Here is a 17764-nt window from a genome sequence, read left to right on the forward strand (position 1 = left end):
TTACATCTTTTTCTTGACTTGTACTGGCTAGGATCTCTAATATAATAGTAAATATTATTTTCTATTGTATATATAAATATATATAGTAAATATTATATTATACAGTAAACATAAGGCATGAAAATGGGGAACTTTGTCTCATTCCCAGTCTCAAGAGGAAAGAAGAGAACACGGAAGAGAGCAAGAGAAGAAGAAATGAATATAGGAACTACAAAACAGCCAGAAAACAATGAACAAAATAGCAATAAGTATAGGGCTATCAATAACTACTTTAAGTGTAGATGGACTATATGCTCCAATCAAAAGACATAGAATTGCTGTATGGATAAAATGACAAGACCCATCTATATGCTTGCTACAAGACACTCACTTCAGATGTAAGGACACAAACAGTAAAAATGAAAGGATGGGAAAAGATATTCCATGCAAATGGGAACCAACAGAAAGCTGGGTTAGCTATCCTTAGACAAAATAGACTGTAAGACAAAGACCATAATAAGAGACAAAGAAGGTCATTATAGAGTTATTTGCCGTATAATGGTGTTTCAATCAATGATGGACTGCATATATGATGGTGCTCCCATAACATTATAATGGAGCTGAAAAATTCCTATTGTCTAATGACATCATAGCCATTGTAACATTGTAGGTTGTCACTGATAGGAATATTTATGGTGCATTATCTACTTACAAGCAAATCTATGATGAAAAAAAGAAACAAACCAAGAAAACCACCATGAATATATTTCTGAAAAGAGTGACATCTCCTAAGAAGAGCCTCAGACAGGTCCTTCAGGAATTATTCCAGAAGAAGACATCATCAAGGAGATGACAGCTCCATGCATGTAATTGCCCCTGAAGACCTTCAAGTGGGACAAGATGTGGAGGTGGAAGAGAGTGAGATTGATGATCTCGACACTGCGTAAGCCTAAGCTAATGTGTGTTTGTGTCTTAGTTTTTAACAAAAAAAAAAAATTAACAAGTAAAAAGGTAAAAATAAAAAGTTTAAAAATAGAAAAGAGCTTACAGAATAAGAATATAAAGAAAGAAAATATTAGTACAGGTGTACAATGTGTTTGTGTTTTAAGCTAAGTGTTATTACAAAAGAGTCAAAAAGTTAAAAAATAAAGTTTATAAAGTAAAAAAGTTACAGTAAGCCAAGGTTAATTTATTATTGAAGAAAGAAACATTTTTTAATAAATTTAGTGTAACCTAAGTGTACAGTGATTATAAAATCTACAGTAGGGTACAGTAATGCCCTAGACCTTCACATTCGCTCATCACTCATTCACTGACTCACCTAGAGTAACTGCCAATCCTGCAAGCTCCATTCATGGTAAGCACCCTATACATGTGTACCATTTTCTCTTTTATGCCATATTTTTACTGTACTTTTTCTATGTTTAAATATGTTTAGATACACAAATACTTACCATTATGTTACAGTTGCCTACAGTATTCAGTACAGTAACATGCTATACAGGTTTGTAGGATAGGAGCAATAGACTATAACATACAGCCTAGATGTACATTAGGCTATACCATCTAGGTTTGTGTAAGCACATTCTATGACGTTTGCACAATGACAAAATCACCTAACAATGCATTTCTCAGAATGTATTCCCATTATTAAGTGATGCATGCCTTTGTAATGATAAAGAGTTCAATCCAACAAGAGGATATAACTTTTGTAAATATTTATGTGCCCAAAAGAGGAGCATCTATGGCCAGCCCCATGGCTTAGCAGTTAAGTGCACGTGCTCCGCTGCTGGCGGCCCGGGTTCCGATCCCGGGTGCGCACTGATGCACCGCTTCTCCGGCCATGCTGAGGCCACGTCCCACATACAGCAACTAGAAGGATGTGCAGCTATGACATACAACTATCTACTGGGGTTTTGGGGGGAAAAAATAAATAAACAAATAAAATTAGAAATCTTAAAAAAAAAAAAAGAGGAGCATCTAAATATACAAAGCAAATATACAAAGCAGGTTTAAAGGGACAAATAGAGACCAATACCATAACAGTAGAGGACTTTAAAACTCTGTTTTCATCAATGGATAGATCATCCAGACAGAAAAATAATATGGAAATATTGGTCTTAAATGACACATTAGACTAGATGGACTTAACAAACATATACAGAACATGCTATCCAAAAGGAACATAACACAAATGTTCTCATGCACACTTTGAACATACTTCAGGATAGATTATATCTTAGGCCACAAAACAAGTCTTAATAAATTTAAGAAGATTAAAATGATATCAGGCATCTATTCCAACCACAGTGGTATGAAACTAGAAATCAGCTACAGGAAGAAAACTGGAAAATTCAGAAATATGTGGAGATTAAACAACATGCTACTGAACAACCAAAGGGTCAAAGAAGAAATCAAAAGAGAAATTTAAAAAATATCTTGAGACAAATGAAAGTGGAAATATAACATACCAAAATTTATGGGATGCAGCAAAAGCAGTTCTAAGAGGGAAGTTCATAGCAATAAATGCCTACCTCAAGAAACAAGAAAACTTTCATATAAACAACCTAACTTTACATCTCAAGAAACTGGAAAAAGAAGAACACAGGCCAAAGTTAGTAGAAGATAAGAAATAACAAAGATCAGACCAGAAATCATTGAAATAGAGACTAAAAAGATAACAGAAAAGATCAACAAAACTAAGTGCTGGTTCTTTGAAAAGATAAAGAAAATTGAATAACTTTAACTAGACTCACCAAGAAAAAAAAAGAGAGGACTCAGATAAATAAAATCAGAAATGAAAGAGGAGACGTTACACTGACACCACAGAAATGCAAAGGATCATAAGAGACTCCTATAAACAATTATACACCAACATATTGGACAACCTAGAAGAAATGGGTAGATTCCTAAAAATAAAAAACCTACCAAAACTTAAGAAATACAAAATAAAAATAAATAAATAAAAAATCTGAACAGACTGATTACTAGTAAAGAGACTGAATCAGTAATCAAAGACCTCCCATCAAACAAAAGTGCAGGACCAGATGGCTTCACCAGTGAATACTGCCAAACATTTAAAGAATATCAATCCTTCTCAAATTCTTTCAAAAAGTAGAAGAGGAAGGAAAACGTCCAAACTCATTTTATGATGCCAGCATTACCCTGATACCAAAACCAGACAAGGACAACACAAGAAAAGAAAATTACAGGTCAATATCTCTGATGAGCATAGATACAAAAATTATCAATGAAATATTAGCAAACCAAATACAACAATACATTAAAAGGATCATACAGATAATTAACTGGAATTTATTTTAGAGATGCAAAGATGATTCAACTTCAACAAATCAATTAATGTGATAGACCACATTAACAAATGAAGGATAAAAATCATATGAACATCTCAATAGATGCAGCAAAAACATTTGACAAATTCAACATTCATTTATGATAAAGATTCCTAACAAAGTGAGTATAGAGGGAACATACCTCAAATATAATAAAAACCATATATGACAAGCTCACAGCTAACATCATACTCAATAGTGAAAAAATGAAAGCTTTTCCATTACAATCAGGAAGAAGACAAGGATGTCCACTCTGACCAGTTTATTCAACGTAGTATTGGATGCCCTAGCCAGAGAAATTAGGCAAGAAAAAGAAATAAAAAGCATTCAAATTGGAAAGGAAGAAGTAAAACTGTCACTATTTGCAAGTGTCATAATATTATATACAGAACACCCTAAAGATGCCACCAAAAAACTGTTAGAACTAGTAAACGAATTCAGTAAAGTTTCAGGATACAAAATCAATATACAAAAATCTTTTGTGTTTTATGTACTAATAATAACTTATCAGAAAAAGAAATTAAGAAAATAATCTCATTTACAATTGCACAAAAAGAATAAAAAAACAGAAATATTTTAACCAAGGAGGTGAAAGACTTGTACACTGAAAACTATAAGACACTGGTGAAAGAAATTGAAGAAGATATAAATAAATGGAAAGATATTCCATGTTAATGGATTGGAAGAATTAATGTTGTTAAAATGTCCATACTACCCAAAGCAAGCTACAGATTCAACATAATTCCCATCAAAATTCCCCAATGGCATTTTTCACAGAAATAGAACAAATAATCCTAAAATGTGTATGGAACCACAAAAGAGCCCTAAAAGCTAAATCCTGAGAAATAAGAACAAAGCTGGAGGCATCATGCTTCCTGATTTCAAGCTATATTCCAAAGCTATAATAATCAAAACAGTATAGTATTGGCATAAAAACAGACACAGATCAATGACAGCCCAGAAATAAACATATGCATATATGGTCAATTAATCTAGGACAAAGGATCCAAGAATATACAATGAGGAAAGGATAGTCTCGTCAATAAATGCTGTTGAGAAAACTGGGCAGTCACATGCAAAAAAATGAAACTAGACCACTATTTCACACCATACACAAAAAGTAACTCAAAATAGATTAAAGACTTGAATGTAAGACCTGCCTGAAGCCATAAAACTCCTAGAAAAAATCATAGGCAATAAGCTTCTTGACATCAGTCTTGGTAATGATTTTTTGGATTTGGCAACAAAAGCAAAAATAAACAAGTGGGACTACGTCATACTATAAATCTTCTGCACAGCAAAGGAAACCATCAACAAAATGAAAAGGCAGCCTACTGAATGGAAAAAAATACTTTCAAATCATATACTTGATGAGGGGTTATTATCGAAAATACATACAGAACATATACAACTCAAGAGCGAAAAAACAAACAATCCAATTAAAAAATGGACTGGAGTGCGGGCATGGTGGCACAAGCAGTTAAGTGCACATGCTCTGCTGCAGCAGCCTAGAGTTCACGGGTTCAGATCCCGGGCACGCACCGACGCACCGCTTGACAAGCCATGCTGTGGTGGTGTCCCATATAAAATAGAGGAAGATGGGCATGGATGTTAGCCCAGGGCCGGTCTTCCTCAGCAAAAAGAAGAGGATTGGCAGATGTTAGCTCAGGGACGATCTTCCTCACAAAAAAAAAAGAAAAAATGGACAGGGGATCTAAATAGACATTTTTCCAAAGAAGACATACAGATGTCCAACAGGTACATGAAAAGATGCTTAACATCGCTAATCATCAGGGAAATAAAAATCAAATCCATAATGAGGTATCACCTCATACTTGTTAGAGTGGCAATCATCAAAAAAACAAGAAATAACAAATGTTGGCAAGGATGCGGAGAAAAGGGATCCCTTGTGCATTGGTGGTGGGAATGGAAATTGGTGGAACCAGTATGGAAAACAGTATGGAGGTTCCTCAAAAATTAAAAATAAAACTACCATATGATCCAGCAATTCTTCTCCTGTGTATTTATCCAAAGAAAACAAAAACAGTAACTCTAAAAGATTTCTGCACTCTCATGTTCATTGCAGCATTATTTAAAATAGCCAAGATATGGAATCAACCTACATTTCCATCCTTGGATGTGTGGATAAAGAAAATGTGGTGTATACATACAATGAAATCTTATTCAGTCATAACAAGAAGGAAATCTTACCACCAGCAACGGCATAGATGGACCTTGAAGGCATTATGCTCACTGAAATAAGTGAGAGAGAAAGACGAATACTGTATGATCTCACTTATATGTGGAATTGAAAGAAAAAACAACTTACAGATATAGAGAACAGAACAGTGGCGGCCAGAGGCAGGTTTTGGGTTGGGCGAAATGGGTGAAGGTCAAAAAGTACAAACTTCCAGTGTTTTGTGCTGGTCTCATCCTAGGGATAGTGATGCCATAGTCTAGAAATGCCTGGGGGCACTCACCTGGGCATGTGGTGAGCTCCCACAGACATTTCCCCTTTCAAAATCAATGCAGTAGCAGGACTGGCCCTGTGGTTCTTATTATGATTGTAACACACCCTCAGCAATAACCATCAGAAACTTTGGAAAAAACAAGGTTTATTACTCACAGGTCCTGGAGTGTACATGGCAAGTCTGGAGCCACACAGCAAGGTCACAGGAAGAGAGACAGAGAAAGAGAGCACAGGCCTAGAGTTCTGCTTTTGTTGGGGTCAAGGGTGGGGGCCCTAGAGTTTTGTGGGCTCACTCTTTATTGGTGAATTTAAAACATAAGAGTGGGAATTAAAGCACAGGAAGGGAAAAACAGGTGGTCAAAAAGTCAGTATGTAAGTCAACCAGAGATCTAAAACAAAGGAAACTTCAGCGGTTGGGTGGCCTGGCTCTTTATCTAGTCGTGTAGTTTGCAATGGGTTTATTCAAGATCTCTGTCTTTGAAGTGGATGCCTCAGCAATCAAAAGGTTATTGTCAGGCATTTGCATTGCAATATGAAAATAAACTGTCTGGTGCTTACACTATATCCAGGTATAAAATAAATAAGTCCTGGAATGTAATGTACAGCATGGTGGCTATAGTTAATAATAGTGGGTTGTATATTTGAAAGTCGCTGAGAGAGTAGATCTTAAAAGTTCTCATCACTAGAAAAAAAATTTGTAAATGTGGTGGTGAGGGATGTTAACTAGACTTATTGTGGTGATCATTTTGCAATATATACAAATATTGAATCATTATGTTGCCTACCTGAAACTAATATGTCAATTATATCTCAATTAAAAAAATCGTTATTTTTTTAAAATAAGAAGTCAGACACAAGAAGGTACATACTATAGAACTCTATCTATATCAAGCAAAACTAATCTTTAGTGATAAATCAGATCACAGGTTATTTCCAATGAGGGTAGGGAGAGATTGAGTACAAAAGGGCAGAGATAACTTTCCAAGGAGATAGAAATATTTTATATCTTGATCAGAAAGATGTTTATACAGGTGTCTATACTTGTCAAATACTATTGAACTGTATACTTAAAATGTATAGCTTTTACTGTATGTAATATATCTCAATAAAGTTGATTTTTAAAAATAACATAATTTACAATATTATATCAGGCCAATAAAAATTAAAATAAATTAAGTGTGTGGTCACAGCATTCAAAACAGAACATATTAAATAATATTAAGATGGATATTTTGTGATGCTTAGAGATCATAATTCACAAAGAACAAATGACATTTCATAATATCTATGCATCAAATAGTACAATAGCAACTTAAAGACAAATAAGAGAAGATTTAATTTTAATAAGAGAAAATTGTTACACATCTCAGTTGGTCAAAGACAATGAAGGAGAAACAATAGTAAGAACCTAGAAACTTGAAAGAACATAATTATGTAGAGTTTATACATACATTTTCAACTCAGTATACCTGTAATAGAGAAAACATCTTTTTCCAAGTGCTCATGAGATATTTATTAAAACTGATTGTATATTAGGTCACAAAGAAAACCACTAAAAATTCCATAAGGTAAAAATAATACAAACAGTATTCTCTGTGTACACAGTAGAAATTAGAAAAAAATAACAAAGAAAAAGTCCTAAACGCCCTGGTGCCTAGATATTTAAGAGCTTCTGAAAAATAATTCTTGGTTTAAAGGCAAAACAGAAAATAAAAATTTTTGATTTCTACAGAAAATGAAATGAAAACATGACATATACTGTGGTATATAACTAAAGCAGTGTTTAGTATAAAATTAATAATAGTCTTACATACTTAATATCAATAATCAAATATCCAACTTAAAAGCTACAAAATGAATAACACAGTAAACTGAAAGACAGAGAATAAGAAATTAGTGTGAAGCAACTGGCTTGTCTCATCCTCCTCTACCCAAATTTCCTGGGTCTGGTCTCTGTCTGATCACAAACCTCTCCCTTCACAGCAGATACTGGACATAACTATCCTTCTCGCTCAGAGGGGCTCTGGTATTATTTTGAGCTCCTTTAAATCTTATCTTGGTTCTGGAATTGTAGATTAACTTTTCTTACATCCAGCAGGAAGAATTTCACAAAAATGGAATTCCAGAGAAGAAGCCGCCCCCTCACTTAGTAGAAAATTTTTTTCCCTGCACCCTGAGTACATTCAATACTCCATCTGCTTTGCATTAAAGAGGGTCCTTAGGCATCTGCAAAAATATCTTTCCAAAGAGGAAGAGAACAGGTGAAAAAGAGAACTAGCAGCCTAGACAGCGCCAACAGAATGATCAATATTTCCGCATCTCAAAGGTAAGAATTAATGCCTGACTTTCTCAAGTGCACAGGCTGAGGAAGAGGCCAAAGGGGTTGCGGGTGCATCCCCCTGCCTCCTTATCCTCTCTCTTCAGTGTGCACTCTAAGCCTTCTCAAGCTCTGCCATCTCTCAGGTGCAAGACTGTCCCTGTCCAGATGTGGCTATAGATTTTTTTGGTAATGGGATAGTTTTACAGAAATTCTCCAGCAAGGGTAATTTATAATAAACTTCTATTATTTTAAACACAATTTTATCAGACATTTCTCTTGTTGGAAGTATTTTACAAAATTCCCAAACTTGACATATATGTGGATTACTTTTCTCTAGTATTGTCAGTTATTGAAATATTAGAATTCTACTTGTGTTATCATTTGTATTTTTAAAGTTCTGTTTAAATCACAATTTAAAAATCTCCCACTAAAATTCCTTAAATATATATGTTTACATTATTTTAAACTTTTAACTTTTAATGTTTTTATTTATGATTCTTTTTCATTTGTTTTCCTCACTAATGCTAAATTAAGATTTCTGTACAACGAATTTTCACAATAAGTACATTAGGATTGGAGAGCTTTAGTTCAACTCAACAAGCATTTATTCATAATTTCCTATAACCTCGGCACGAAGTCCTCATCAAATAATGTATTTAGTTCAGCTAAAGAGTTCCCTTGAGCTATGATGAAAGCAGATCTGGACATAGAGGTAGCGGCGTATTTTTCAGTGGAAAGCTATTAGAAAGTAGTTTATTTGAAAGAGTTATTTACAACAACTAGTTCATAACATAGGAGTTGATGGTGGTAAAGAATCTGTGGGAATGGTATTTAATGAAAAAGAGAATTGTCTTTGCAAGACACATCTGCTTGATTCGCTTTATCATTGTGAGAAGACATATGACTAGATATCAGTACACAGGGCTTTGCATCAGAATAACATGCTTGGGGACCTTAAGAAGATTACCTACAATTATCCAAGTTTCTGTGTTTTCATCTGTAACACTCTGAAAGATTTTGTGTGAGAACAAATCATAGCACCTTGTGCATATTGTAATTCAACAGACCTTAGTTCAAATCTCCCTTGAGAAAGCTGTGCTGTGCTTTCAGTGGGGATAAAATAAATGGTGACAGGAAGGTGAGTGAGTGGAGTTCATTTCACATATGGAGGCACTCCAACTCTCACACACCAAACTCGTTTACATACACTCAAAAGCCAGAGGATATTTGTGGTAAATTGAAAAATAACCACAAATTCTTTGAGGTCATTCTATCAAGAAATGCAATCTGTTAACCCACCTCTTGATTTGAGCCAGTACTGTGACTTGCTTTGACTAATAGAGTGTAGTAGAAGTGATATAGCTTCTAAGTTTAGACTCAGGAGGCCCTGCATTTTCTCTCTTGCAGTAGAGAGCCTTCCAGCACTTTGTGAATAAGCTTCAGTCAGCCTGCTGGATGATGAATGCACATGGAGGGAGGTCAGCAGTCCCAGCTGAACCAACTGAGGCCACAGACATGTGAGAGATCCCACCTGAGAACATCTGAGCCCAGCCTAAATCATAAAGACTGCCCAAGTGGGCCTAGAACAACTTGATGTCTTACAGAATCATGAGAAAACAATGAATCATTGTTTGAAGTCATTAAGTTTTGGAGTAGGTTGTAACATAAAATAATCTGACTGATGCAATTCTCTTCAGAGAAATTCTATTTCTTAGTGATTCTTTCGTGCTTCTGTGGCTCACACGCTCCCACACGCCTAGACTGCCACAGGGAGAAGGTTGGATGAATGGGGGGAAAACTATAGGCTATCATTAACGTTGTTGTCATTATACAATAGTTATCATTTGGAAATACTTGCTATGTGCCAGGCACTGGACTGTATTTAAACCTTATAATTTGTATTTATTTATAATTTCATGTCATCATATTAACTTTCATGTAGTAGTTTTCATCTCATTTTATAGAAAAGAACCCTGAGGCTCACGTATTTTGAGTGACTTTTCCAAGATAATGCAGCTGATAAAATCAAAAGCAGTATTGAATACTTATTTATTTGATTACAAAGTCCATCTTTTCTTTGCTTTGCTATTCTGATATCTGTTATTACTGTGAAGCAGCTTCAACTACTGCAAGATGGTAGAAGACTTAGCCTTTATAGTAAAACTACACCAATGCAAAATAAGTAGGATAGTATCAGGGCAAAGTAGTTGAAAGTCAAAAATAAATAATTTGAAAATAGACAGGTTTTTAGAGACTATTATAAATGTTAATTAGAACCAACATGAGTCATGTCTAAATAATTTCTTAGGGGCTCTCGATGTAAGTGATAATGACACATCCTGTTTATATTGATAATTTTAATCATGAAATTAAGGGAACGTACATCACTGCTTTTTAAGAAAATTGTTGGAGAAAGTAATATTTTAAACTCCAAATTTCTCTTCCACCATTAATTTATGAAAAGGGCCTTTTGTTTTCCTATTAAACAAAGGTAACAAATTAGTTTTGTCAAAATGGTACATCATTCCTCTGTCTAAGTCTAATTCGCAAATAATTTTACTTTAAAATTATGACCTGAAGACAGAAGCAACTAGAACAAGGTTCATTGTGTGATAGCCAGATGAAGCAGGAAGAGAAAAGACAGGTTAAAGACAGAGAGCTCATCTACTATCTCTTAATTAATGACAGTGCCTTGCTTGGACTTTCCCTTTATCCCACAGGATGTGAGATCTGAGACTGGACCTTCAAATTCTCATCTAGGGTACAATTCTGATCCCACGTTTAACACACTAATTTCCTATTTTGGGTTGAATATTTTTAAACTGTAATATTAATGGGTGAAATTGTAGAGCACCATCAAGAAAGTTGTTGCCCTTTTGCCAAAATCTTAAGGAATTTTGGCAAGATACAAGTCAAGTAAGTCTGGATCCACACAGAAACATGTTATTTACTGCACAGAAAGGAGAGCGCTACATAGTAAATGGAGCACATCTCAAGTGGAACCTCAACAACCCGCTTGGTTTGCAATGGCAGAGGCTAGAAAGTTGATAAGGCCACCTATAGGGTCAAATATCTATCCTAGTTGTGTTAGGGCCATGGATTCTGAATCCACGTGGAAGGAGACCCTCTCTCTCATCAAAGACTCATGGCTTACCCTTGTCACATTTTGGCTTTGCCACTTACCAGCTGTGTGACCCTGGGCAAATTCCTTCACCTCTCTGAGCCTCAATGTTTTCCCTATAATATGGGGAGGATATTAAAGTATGACAAGTAAATTTAAAGAATCTTAGGAATTTTTCATTCCAAGTGCAGTATATGTATATTCCTCAGAACAACCTGAGGAAGAGCTTTTAATGCCTCTAGCCAAAAGTCATCAGAAGCATAACCATGGATGGACAAGTTGGTTTTATTGTTCATTGCAGTGAGGGAGAAAACTCCCCATGGGGAATCACAGGGCATCTCAGTAAAAGGGTTTTGGAACCAAAGAAGCAGAACCAATAGGAGATATCTATTACAAGAATTATTGCAAGGAATTAGTTTACACAATTTTGGGGATGGAGTAGGCAAGTCCAAGATCCATAGGTTAGGCCATTGTCAGGAAGGGCAGGCTAGAACTCACAGCACAGGCTGAGGCTGCAGTCCACAGTGGAATCTCTTTTCCCCAGGGAAGCCTCAGCTCTGCTCTTGAGACTTCAACTAATTGGATCAGGCTCACCCAGATTATCCTAGATAACCTCTCTTACTTAAAGTCAACTGATTATGGACTTTAATCATGTCTAAAAATGTCAAAGTTTGGGATTGAATAACTGGGGACTATACCTAGCCAACACATAAAACTGGCCATTAAATCATAAGTTTTGGGTTTGTGTAAGGTGATTTTGAGGAAGATTTAAGAAATAGAGATTTTGCTCTTAACTAGATTCTGTCAGAAAGTGGGTGGTGGGATGGGGTAATTCTATAATTTTATGTCTTAATAAATCTTACCTAGAAGGAAGGAAGACCATACTGAGACTAAAGCTGTAATTGGTAAAGAAGAAGCAGTCATTCATATTATCTGGAAGGGAGGTATGCTTAGTCGTTTTTGTGATTTGGATAATGTTCATGTTTTGTCTGTGTTCAGACATGATTACTAAGTGGCCTTGTTTTCTGTCTTGATAGATCATGGTCACAGCGTGGTTGCCTGATACTGCTGTTCTGTGAAACTGTTCATGTTCAGCAGGAAAACACCAAAACCTAGTTGTGAGTACATGCCAGCTCCTGGTATCACCAAGGCCTAGTTCATAGTACCAGGAAGCTCCCAGATGACAGAGGTTTTTCTGTCTCACCCATCTTTATAGTCTCTGCCACTCTGATATGAGACAGAATGCCAAGAAACTGAGGGCCATCTAACAAGGAGAGGGTGATTGATTTTGAATGGAACCCCCATTAACTTGTGGCTTTCATAACACACAGAAAATCAATTCTTCTGAACAAAATGTCTCCCTCCAATAACTGCCTTTGACCTTAGTTCAATCCCTAGTCCCTCACATACATCTGGCATTTTAATGTGGCAGGATAAAGAATATGAAAAGATCCAGTAGGTTAAGGGAAGAAAACCAATTTTCTAAGTCACGGCAATTCTCCTCATTCCACCTTCAACATTTGACTTGACATTCTTAAATTAAAAAAATTAAAAATTAAAAATCATAGACTGAGCCATCTAGAACTTTCTTTAATGTAATCAATGTCTCCAAATTTTGTTTAAATGTAGATAGGCAGCACTAAAACACAGAGGATAAAGAATACTCAAGAAAGGGAAAAAATTCAGATGAAACATAATGCAGTTACTATGAGCAGCACTTCATGACATTATAAGTCCTTTTATTGCCCCAGGTGCAAATATTGGAGCTTTTTCGTGCATGAAAAGAAGAACTTACTCAACTGGATTTATGTAAGTAGAAAAGGTAAAGATATTCCTTGGCTACCACCAGCAGAGATCCCCTTGGTGAGGGTGTCAACTGAAAATTTAGAGAATTCCATACGTACTGTGGAATCAAAAAGAAAGACAGCTAACGCACATATAGAGGCCAGGGAAAGGGGAGGGAATGGGGACTGCCAGAGAGGGGGATCAACTCAGGAGAATTCTTGGAGGTTGTAACCCAGAAAATCCTGCAAGACACGATATTTGTGATGACCTTTTCTATCTGTGAGACTGCTCAGAAATTTCCACCTCTCTAGCCACCAGCAGGCATACACACATGTGAGGAGATTCTGATTTAATACTCTCTCTCCTTTCATAGAAAATTCCCTCGGGTCCACTCTGCATAGAGGCTGCATCAGAACCAGGGGTTGTCCCAATGCCTTCCAGGCCTCATAGTACAAACTCTTCAACTGACAATTGAGTGTCATCATAGGGGATTTTTCTGATTGGTGAGAACCTGATCTGGCAGGGTTTGGTTTTGGTGTCTTTAGAGTTCCTTCTCAGTTCAATCCTCACCATTGCTCTACAACTCGGAACAGCAACTGCTGAGACCACCTTGAGAAGATGATGATCCTAAACAGAGGATCTGATTCTGGGGGCCCTCATCCTGACCACCATGATGAGCCCCTGTGGAGGTGAAGACATTGTAAGTGAGTGCACAGTTGAGGGTTGAGGGGACTAGTCCTGGGAAACGGGGAATTGGAAGGGAAAAAAGATAAAGATTGGTGCAGAAATTGTAGAGACTCTTTAAAGGCATCTTCAATATTAAGCAGATCTAAAACTTATGGTCGTTCTTCTTTGAGGAAACTAGAGTTCCAACCCACTCTCTTTGCTACTTGCTGTTATAGAGTTCATCAAGGACATTATTCTGTTTCTGTTATTGGATCTAGCGAACATAGCCTGGAGGGCTCTATGGCATTCATTCATGATTGCCTCAAAGACTAGGTATGTTTTCTTGAGTGGACGCTTTGTTACTAAAATTTCATGAACTATTGCTCCCAAATGTCTGTGAGCAATTTTTGAAGATTTTTATATATTCCTCCTATCGTTTATCTTGTGGTAAATAGTTCCATGAATTATGTATACTATGTAGATTTAAAGAAGGGTGTCCTTTTCTTTGTCTCAGATTTCCATACATTTCCAGGCTGGAAACTGGCACAGGTGGGGTGTAGGTAAATGAGCCCAACTGAATGCCTTTAGACAAGTCATTTTACCACATGGTCCTCACTTAATCTCAGTTACCTTATGTGTGTCACCTCACAAATAATCAAATAAAACAAGTATATAGAGGGGCCAGCCCCATGGCAGCGTGGTTACAAGTTCTACATGCTCCACTTTGGCAGTCCGGGTCCGTGGGTTTGGATCCCAGGTATGGACCTACTTCACTCGTCAGCCATGCTATGGCAGCATCCCACATACAAAATAGAGGAAGAGTGGCAGAGATATTAGCTCAGGGCTAATCATCCTCCAGCAAAAAAAGAGGAAGATTGGCAACAGATATTAGCTCAGGGTGAAGCTTCCTCAGCAAAAAAAACAAAAACAAAAACAAAAAAACAAGTACGTAGAAATATTTTCCAAGTAATGAAAACATATAAATGTCAATGATCATTCTTTTTTTTAATTGTTACTGTTATAGGAGTAGCTTCATAGTTGTTTTTCTTTAATGAAGTAGAGGAAATCTTTATTTTTATTTTTGAATTGAGAATTTTATGATGAAAAACTTGGTGAATTAAATTATATTATTCTCAAATCTTCAGTCCAAATTACCTATCTTTCTCTTCATCTAATGAAGACCTATAAGAGAAAAACTGGGCAAGCAGAGTAATTATTTGATCCCTTAGGCCCCTCTACCTTTGCTGTGGCTCTTTCCACCCTCTCTTGAGACATTCCTTTATCCTCCTTTCCTACCAGATCCATCTCTGGCTCTTTTCCCTGTTATTTTATTGACATGAAGAGTGGGTTTGTAAAAACCAAAGTAGAAAAGTTAAATAGTTCAAAGGGGAAGTAAAATGGAGGTCACTCTAATCTTCAGCAACTTTATTAACCATGGCTGCTCCCATTCTAATTTTGTTTGGTAGTGGAAGTTTCACCTGCTTCTCCAGGGCACTTCCAAATTTTCTTTCTTCAACGTCACGCCAGAGTTCCCTGATCAGGCTCAACTTATCCATTAGGAACAGTGGACACAGTGTCAAGGGATTCCAACACTTGTAGGGCCCCATGAAAATGTTTTAATTTATTTTAAAATTAGAAGAAAAAGGAAATTTTAGAGTGAAGAAAATGTTTTAATTTTTAATCTAGCCTGGATTATGTTTATCTTTGTATCCATAGGGTCATAAAATATGGTTTTTAATATTTTTATGAAGGAAGGAGCCCATGAAAGCAACGGTGCTTAGGGCGCACAAGTCATAATGCAACCCCTGTCACTGCTGATTCTGACTTTCATGATTCTGCTACCTGTGTGCCTGTCACTCTTCCCAAAAATCTCTGTGATCCTTGAGAATAGCCACTGACATTCAATACACATTTTTGAGCCCACAGTGAGCTAAACTTTGGGGACTCAAAGATGACAGGACATGTTTTCTGCCCCCTAGAGGGTGCACAGATTAGTGATGAAAAGAAAATTGTGACCAAAATCAGAAGGACCATTCCTGAGCAGGACAGTGGACCCAGCTGAGGCTGAAACTACAAAAGTGAATTAGTTTCAGTTGGCCCAGCAGTGTGATATTCTTCAGCAACAGTTGGCAGTCTAGGACAAGCACCAGAGGAAAAGAATAATTGCATATATTCATGTTAGAAAAAGGAGTGAAGAAGATTCATTTCAAGGGTAAGAAGGTTTTGTTGGTGGGCCTTTTAACTAACTTGACCAGCACTAAGGAGGGGGAATGCAGTTGCTTGGGAATTTTGTCTAGAGACTGTGCCAAAGATAAAGCCCATGATATTTGAAAGTCAATTTCTTCTGTCACTTGGTTTAATAAGGTTCTTTTCTCTCACTCTGTTTTTCACCTTCCTGCTCCACACCCTCACTCGTCAGCTGACCATGTTGCCTCCTATGGCTTAAATGTCTACCAGACTTACGTTCCCTCTGGCCAGTACACCCATGAATTTGATGGAGGAGTTTTATGTGGACCTGGAAAAGGAGGAGACTGTCTGGCAGCCACCTATGTTTAGCAAACTTGTAAGTTTTGACCCACAGTTTGCACTGAGAAACATAGCTGTGCTGAAAAACAACTTGATCATCATGAGTAAACGCTCCAACTTTACTGCTGCTGCCAATAGTATGTGTTTACCATTCTGCTTCTCTTTATTGAACCTATCCCTTCATACAAGCCCACACTCCCTTCTTCCCTAGGAATAGATACCCTTCACTACTCTAGAAAACTCCCTTCCAAGGAGTCTTCAGATTTTCTCATGGTAATTACTGAACTCTCATCCTCTCCCTTCTTAGAAATCACATATTTCCATGTAATACAAAGATCCTTACTCCCATAACACAATCCTTGAATCTTTCAAGGAGAGGTCCCATAGACTTCCTACCTTAACAATCAGGTCCACAGAGAAAAGGGCACAGGGATAAAGTGCAGGCAGCTGTTTCCCAAGCAGAAGGAAATCCAGAGCTCTTCCACTATCAGATGGGGAAATGTTGGTGGGAGGGCTCTTCCAGGATGCAATGTATTACCTCAGCGCAGAGACATTCACAATTCATATCAGTGTTGTTTATTCACCATAGAGGTTCCTGAGGTGACTGTGTTTCCCAAGTCTCCTGTGATGCTGGGTCAGCCCAACACCCTCATCTGTCTTATGGACAACATCTTTCCTCCTGTGATCAATGTCGCATGGTTGAGGAATGGGCACTCAGTCACAGAAGGAATTTCTGAGACCAGCTTCCTCCCCAACAACGATCATTCCTTCTTCAAGAGCAGTTACCTCACCTTCCTCTCTTCTGCTAACAATATTTATGATTGCAAGGTGGAGCACTGGGGCCTGGATTAACTTCTGATGCACTGGGGTATGTATGAGTTCCACCCCTTTTGGAACCTTCTTTTCTCTGTCAAGTCTAGAACAACCTGCCTATTATTCCCTAACCCTCAAGGCTCTAAACTTAACAGTTCAAGTGTTTCTAATGATAGACTTCACTCTCTTCCCTAAGCCCTGGGCCCCAAGTCTTTGCAGAACCAACCCCTCCCCCACCCATCCCATGGATATGCACAGGAATACTCTCTATTCTGACTTTCACAAATTTACTTTCACACCAAGCCTGATATTCCAACCCCTATATCAGAGCCGACACAGGCTGTGGTCTGCACCCTGGGATTGGGTGTGGGCCTCGTGGGCATTGTGGTGGGCACTGTCTTCACTATCCAAGGCCTGTGCTCAGGTGGTGCCTCCAGACACCAAGGACCCTTGTGAGTCACATCCTAGAAGGGAAAGGAAGGATTCAAATTTGTTAGAGCTGGAGACACAGTACGGGAGGCAGGAAAGCAGGAGGAGGTCGTGAACATAAATGTTGTTGAAAAGTTGTAGAACAGGGAGACAGCATGATGATGGCACAGGAGCCCCCTAGGATCCATTGATCTCATGTCTGTCCTGTTGTAGGTGCATTGCTCATCTACGAAAGCAGAAGAGTGGATATGTTAGATGACCTAGCACTATTTTCTGGCCCAGTTCATCATATTCCCTCTCTC

At 37.3% G+C, this 17764-nt stretch overlaps 1 pseudogene; it reads left to right on the forward strand.

Annotated features, from left to right (window-relative positions):
• The first annotated feature begins 13649 nt into the window (after positions 1-13649).
• Positions 13650-17489, forward strand: LOC101404623 (HLA class II histocompatibility antigen, DQ alpha 2 chain-like; annotated as a pseudogene).
• The last annotated feature ends 275 nt before the right edge of the window (positions 17490-17764 follow it).

This window comes from Ceratotherium simum, chromosome 13 (assembly GCF_057802395.1).
Source record: "Ceratotherium simum simum isolate JZ-2026a chromosome 13, ASM5780239v1, whole genome shotgun sequence".
Lineage (NCBI taxonomy): Eukaryota > Metazoa > Chordata > Mammalia > Perissodactyla > Rhinocerotidae > Ceratotherium > Ceratotherium simum.